This window comes from Cavia porcellus, unplaced genomic scaffold, assembly GCF_034190915.1.
Source record: "Cavia porcellus strain 051 isolate PalLab524CR breed Dunkin Hartley unplaced genomic scaffold, mCavPor4.1 scaffold_23, whole genome shotgun sequence".
In the NCBI taxonomy this organism is placed as follows: domain Eukaryota; kingdom Metazoa; phylum Chordata; class Mammalia; order Rodentia; family Caviidae; genus Cavia; species Cavia porcellus.
The window spans coordinates 51,269,919-51,276,230 of NW_026947506.1; positions in this window are offsets into that span (position 1 = coordinate 51,269,919).

A 6,312-nucleotide genomic window follows, 5' to 3' on the forward strand; every position below is an offset into this window, starting at 1 on the left:
CACAGTTTCTCCCACTCTGCGTCGGAAGTTAACCCATCTACAACTGAGTCCCTTCGACCCTGCAAAGTTAACATCTGCAGGCTCCAGGGATCCTTTAGGTCCCGTATAAAGCTCAGTCCCCAGGATGGCGCCACTGGAAGGTGCAGGATCCTTCAGGTGGTGGGAGGTGGTCAAAGGCTTAGGTCAAGGGGAATGGCCTTAAAGGGGATAAAGGACAGTGGGACTCCAGCACTCCTCCTCCTCCCAGCCCTGGCCATGAGGCACACAGCCTCATTCTGCAGCAGGCACCCCATCACGCTGTGCTGAGTCCTCACAGGTACCGAGCAGCGGGCCCACAGCTCACTGTGGACTGGAAACATCAGCACTCCCGGCTGCCGCACGGCTTTTCCCTTTATGAGCTGATTACCTCAGCTGCCGGTGATGCAAAGTGAACTCACACAGGGTCAGTGCTCTGCACCTCACCGTCTCCAGTCTGAGGCCTCCCCCCTCCCAGCCTGACAGGAGCAGACACAGGCCCTGTCTGGATGGATACACCCTGCAAGGAGGTCCACAGAATCCACACAGATGAACCAGGCAGGAAGCCACAATTGATGGTCAGCAAATAACGTGAGAGAGCAGAGCAACAAACAGCAGCTTCCAACCCCACAGCTGACACAGCACATCAAAAATGAGCACAGAGATATTAACAGAGCTAAATAAAGGAACACCACGACACAGCACATCAAAAATGAGCACAGAGATATTAACAGAGCTAAAGAAAGGAGCCCAAACACACACACACACACTCTACACTGGAAGGTATAGCAGAAGGCGGCAATCAAGATTCAATAGTAAGTACAAGAATACAGAATTAAAAACATCTAAAAGAAGACGTTAGACTGTCTAATTCAGTCTAATCAGAATCTCAAAGACAAGGCAGACAACAGTGAGTCAAAGGAAGCATGGGAGAGAATAGGAGAGAGAGAAAAAGAGAAGTTGAGAGACAAATAGGAAATGAATGGAGAATGTTGAAGGTTAATGAAAGAATAATAGCTGAGCATTTTCAGAAATTATGAGAAAATGGGTAGATTCAGGACGCCACTCTCCCATTGGTGGGACAACACACCCTGTATGCACCAGCTCATGGTTTCAAAGGATTCAGTCCAAGGCTCACCAGCTGTAAGAGAGAAACACATGGTGAAAGTCTATGAGAGAACAACACAACTCACCCCACAGCAACCAGAAAGCAAAGCGAGAAAGGAGGACGTAGGGACAAGAACATACCCTTCAGGTCACACCAGTGACCACCTTCAGCCAGTCCCCATGCCTAACTCATGAGAGTTTGGGGGGACATTTTACACCTAAACCATAACACTCAGCAAGTGTTAAATTAAAACAAACTGTATGAGGCCATCTTTAGCGTAGTCACCATTGCAGCAAGCACCTTTCCGAGGTACAGCTGACAACATCTTACTTGGATGTGACTTGAAGCCTTCCATTTTGGCCCCCGCTCATCTGTGAGGCATGTGGAAGCCAGATGGGTGCCCACACTGGCATCAACACTGAAAATCAATGTGAACACTTTGCGGACCCATCCTGGAGCACAGGGAATAGGAGCTCACAGACAGAGGTCCTACTCCTGCATCCCCCACATCCCTGGCTGGGATGCATTCTAAAAAGCACCTCCAGGGCCTCACAGGTCTTAGACTTCGATTTCCACAGTAGTGACCAGATCTCAAGTGCACCTTTGCCTTGAGCCACCCTATCTCCTTGTTTCATTTTTCTTGGTCTGCTGTAGTCAGGGTTTACAAAGGAAAGGAATTGGTACAGGACATATAATTAATAAACTTATTTTATACACTCACCCAAAAAGTCAAATGCAAAAAGAGCACAGGAAATCTGTGCGCACACTATAGACCCAAAGAATCCAGCCAAGAGCCTGGATCCCATGGCAATGTTCTACATGAGTCCAGCTGAAGACTTAGAGTCCATGACAGTGCCCCCCATAAGTGCAACTGGAAGCCTAGAGCCCACAACAATGTCTCATGCAAGTCTATAACAACAGTCTGCACTGGAAAGATGCAAAGGTCAGCAATGGAAGCTAGAAAGTCTGCACCACTAGGATGAAGGAGCTGTGCCAGCAGGCTAAGGGATGTGAACTGAGCCAGGAAGCAAAACTCAAGATAAGGACCAGAGCTCCCCCAGAAGTGAACCACAGCCAACCTCAGTGACAGCGAGGTCCCATCTCCTCCGATGATGAGAACAGCTGAGTTCATATCAGGAGGCCAATGCAAAAGGCTTCTCCAGGAGAATCAACAGTGCACATCCTCCTCTCCAGTTCTCCTTCTATGCTGAGGGCAGCAGTCCCCAGGTGGCCTTCCACACCCAGCACCACACTGACTCAGTTCATCTGGGTGCTACAAGTTGCCCACCAGCTGTCAACACACCACATAGCCCCATTTTTCTTTTCCCTGGCTCAGTTTCCAAAACAAACCATCTGCTTTCCAGGTCTGTGTCTCAGACTCGGGTATGGGGGGAGATTAGACATTATGCAAAGCACTGTCCCATGACATAACATAGTATAACTACAAAATACCAACTAGAATAGAAAGTCTTGAAATCTCCCAGGAAAAGAGAAATCTGACTTTGTCACTTTCTCCTTGCTGAGACAAATACCCAAAACCCACAACCTAAAGGAAGAGAGTGTTGCTTAGGCTCACGATTTCTGTCTAGTTCGCTGGTTCTAAGGCACAAAACTCGGCAGTGGAGAGCTGCTACTGCCAGGGCAGTCAGGGAGCAGAGACAAGAAAGACCAGGAAGGGAGAGGACCTTGTGGTGACTCACCTCTTCTGACCAGACCCCACCTCCTAATAGGAAGTCAGCTGTGGAGGTCCCGGCACCCCAGCACCCTCCAAATGCCCCACCTAGGAGCACAGGAGATATCCAGACAGAAATCATAGCATCATCTACAAAGAAGTGATCATTAGATGGCAGATTCCTCACAGCGAAGGCACACAAGGGTTAGAAAAATGCACAGAAAACCACTATCGATCTAGAAACATATTCCCAGCAAAATCATAGTTTAAGAGCCAGAGTAAAATAAGGAAATTTTTAGCTAAACAGAAACTAGAAGTGTTACCATGCAAATATGTACACAAATGGATCTTCTAAAAAAGTTCCTTCAGAAGCAGAAAAATAAACTTTAAAAGATGTTTTGAGATATGAAAGTATAGTAGAAAATAAGAATCAGCAAAACCTGTACAAACCTAAACAAGCAAAGTATTTATGACATAATTAAAGTATTGTCTAACTTGAAGGCTAAAAATATCAAAGAACATTATTGTTCTTATTGGACAACAATAAAAAAAATTTTAAAAGGGAGTAAAGTTAAAATGTTGCAAGTTTTTACAGCATTTGTAGGGAGCTTAAGATATTAACTTTTTCCCCTTTTTTGGTGCTGATGATCGAGCCCAGGAGATGTACTAAACCTCATCTCCAGGACCCCTACTATCTTTTATAAGTTTGAGACAGGGCCTCACTAAGTTGCTAAGTTGCCCAGGCTGAGCTCAAACTTTTGATCCTCTTGCCTGAGGCTCCCAGAGTGCTAAATTACAGTTGTGCACCAACATGCATGCCCAAGATATTCAATATAAATATACACACACATATATATGTATATATATACATTTATCCTTAAATGTGCTTGAAATTTTTAAATCTTATTAATATATTAATGCTTAAACAGATTTTAAGTTATCAAACACATTTTTTAGTTGGAAGGAGGGTGTGGGGATGAATCCCAACAAAGGTGGACAGCAAACTTTAATAATAGAAAGAAATCACATACATATTTGTGAAGTGCTAGCCCGTCTTAAAGACATTAGAAAGAAATGATTGATGTTTATAATTATCCTTTTTACTAACACTGATTTTACATATATTATCACACACTGTAACTTTGAATGCTATGTATATAAATTTAAACGGAAGATGAATATGAGGCAGTATAAAGATTAGACTGCGTGTGTGGAAATCTTACACAGTTGGAGAGCAGACTGGTAGTACACATTCTACACACCAGCTAACCAGCAATTGCTGGGTGTTGCCCCACCAGAGAGGTAGAGACAGAGACAGAGACAGAGACAGAGACAGAGACAGAGACAGAGACAGACAGAGACAGAGACAGAGAGAGACAGAGACAAAGAGACAGAACACCAGGAGCAGAGAGAAAGCCACATGACTGAGAGGAAACAGTGAAATAAATCCTAACAGTGATTTTGTGGGAAGCCCAGAGAGCCAGCATCCTGGCTCCTGCCGCCAGTGACCAACGTCACTGGAGAGATGGTTAGGGCTTCAGATGCAGCTGCCACTCTGCCAGGTTTGCATGGAGAGATGGGGAGAGAAGTCTGGGGTTCCCGAAGATGGCAGGACCCATAGAAATTCCCTGGAGATTTTCGGACCAACACCTCAGTCTCAGCTCCCTAAAGCCCATGTTGGGTTTCCAGCCAGTAAGGCTCTAAGTAATGAGTTTTTATTCTTCAACTTTTCTCATAACTTTTGAAGCTGCTAGCACTGGGAAATTGAGACTCCAAATAAGGGTTCGAGTTTATTCAGACTCGTAAAGGGTCTGCCTTAATCTGTAAGAACACCAAACAAACCAAGCCTATTTATCGATTGTAAAGTGAAAATTTTGGGAAAAGCAGGCAGCAGGCACAGCCTTTCAGGCAGTCCCGGAATCAGAAGTCAGCGCGGGCTGGGCGCTCACCAGACCCCTCGCGCTGTCCGTGGTCACTCTGGGGATAAGTGTCAGAAACAGAGGGCCTGGTGTACAGCAGAGCACTGGCCACTAAACATGCATCACGAACCCCGGTGAGCAGCGAGAGGGCTGCAGAAGGGGCCTGGGCAGAGGGGCCTGAGGCCTCCTCCTCCAGCCGGTGGGCACTGCTGCAGGACCATCCGTCCTGGGCAGCGCATCTGTCCGGACCTCGGCCGCCTCTGGCCCCGCTGGGCGCGCTGGTCCCTCCAGGCCCCCTCGCCGCGCCCCCTCCGGAAAGAGGTCCCAGCTTCGATCTGCAAGGACCTCGAAAGAAAAACCCAACGGAAACCACAAGTGGCACCGGTGCGACCTCGAGGCGGCCTGCCCCGTACCGTCCCCCACCGCAGAGCAGAGCCCAGGCGTGGCTGCTCCCCACCCAGGCCTGCAGCGTGTGCACGGCCCTGGGGTAGCCTTGCCTTGCCCTCCGGGGCTGCAGGGTCAGACGAACTGACCAGAGCTTCGGAAGGCGGCCGTGGGCACTGAGCACAGGCCCTGGAGGGCTGCACGGGCCCACCGGCCTCACCGCCAGCTTTTCCGCTCCGCTCTCACAAGGGCTCATTTAAAACCACATTTCCCAGCGCTGTGAGAGGCTGAGGCAGGAGGGTTGCGGATCTGAGCCCAGCCTGGGGTGCTTGGTGACTTGGTGACCCTGACTGGAGCTTCAGTTGGGGGTTCAGTCAGCCCACAGGCCCGGTTCCCAACCTTGAAAGGACGATGGCCCTCGGCCTCCTCCCCCCTCCTAAAGCTCAGGCCGCGCCCTGCTTCTGCTTCTGCACCCACGCCCGCCCAGCCCACTCCCCTGCGGCCTCAGCCCCAGGCAGCGTCCCAGGAAGCCCGGCCCAGGGCCACCGGCCCGCGCCCACTGCCCACTCTGGCAGCTGTGTCTCCGTCCTCTGCCTCCGGCCTGCAGCCACAGCTGGCCCCGACAGGGCTCCTCTGCTTCCCGCCTCCTCCTGGCTCCGGTCTTTGTCTGACTTGCAAAATCCTGGCTCAGCCGGCCTGAAGCCAGCTGCAGCCTGCTCTTCCGCTGCGATGTTTCCGCCTCTGCTTTCTGTTCTGTCTTGGTAGCACTGGGGATTGAACCCAGGACCTTCCTGCGAGCTACGCATCCAACATCCCCCCCCCCCCTTTTTCTGTCTTTTTTATCGGTACCAGGGATCGAACTCACGACTGCCTGCTTGCAAGGCAGGTGCTTATGCCGCTGAGCTAAATCCCCAGCCCCCATCTTTCCACTTTTATTTTATTTTATTTTATTTTATTTATTTTTTTTTTTTTGTCTTTTTCATTTTTATCGGTACCGGGGATCGAACTCACGACCGCCTGCTTGCAAGGCAGGTGCTTATGCCGCTGAGCTAAACCCCCAGCCCCCTTTCCACTTTTATTTTGAGACAAGTTCTCCGAGTGGGTAAATGGCCTAGACTGGGCTGGAATTCGCGGTCCTTCTGCCTCAGGCTCATGGCCCGGTCCAGTGGCCTCAGCTTTCTCACGACGTCCACTCGCCCTGCGTAAGACCCGCG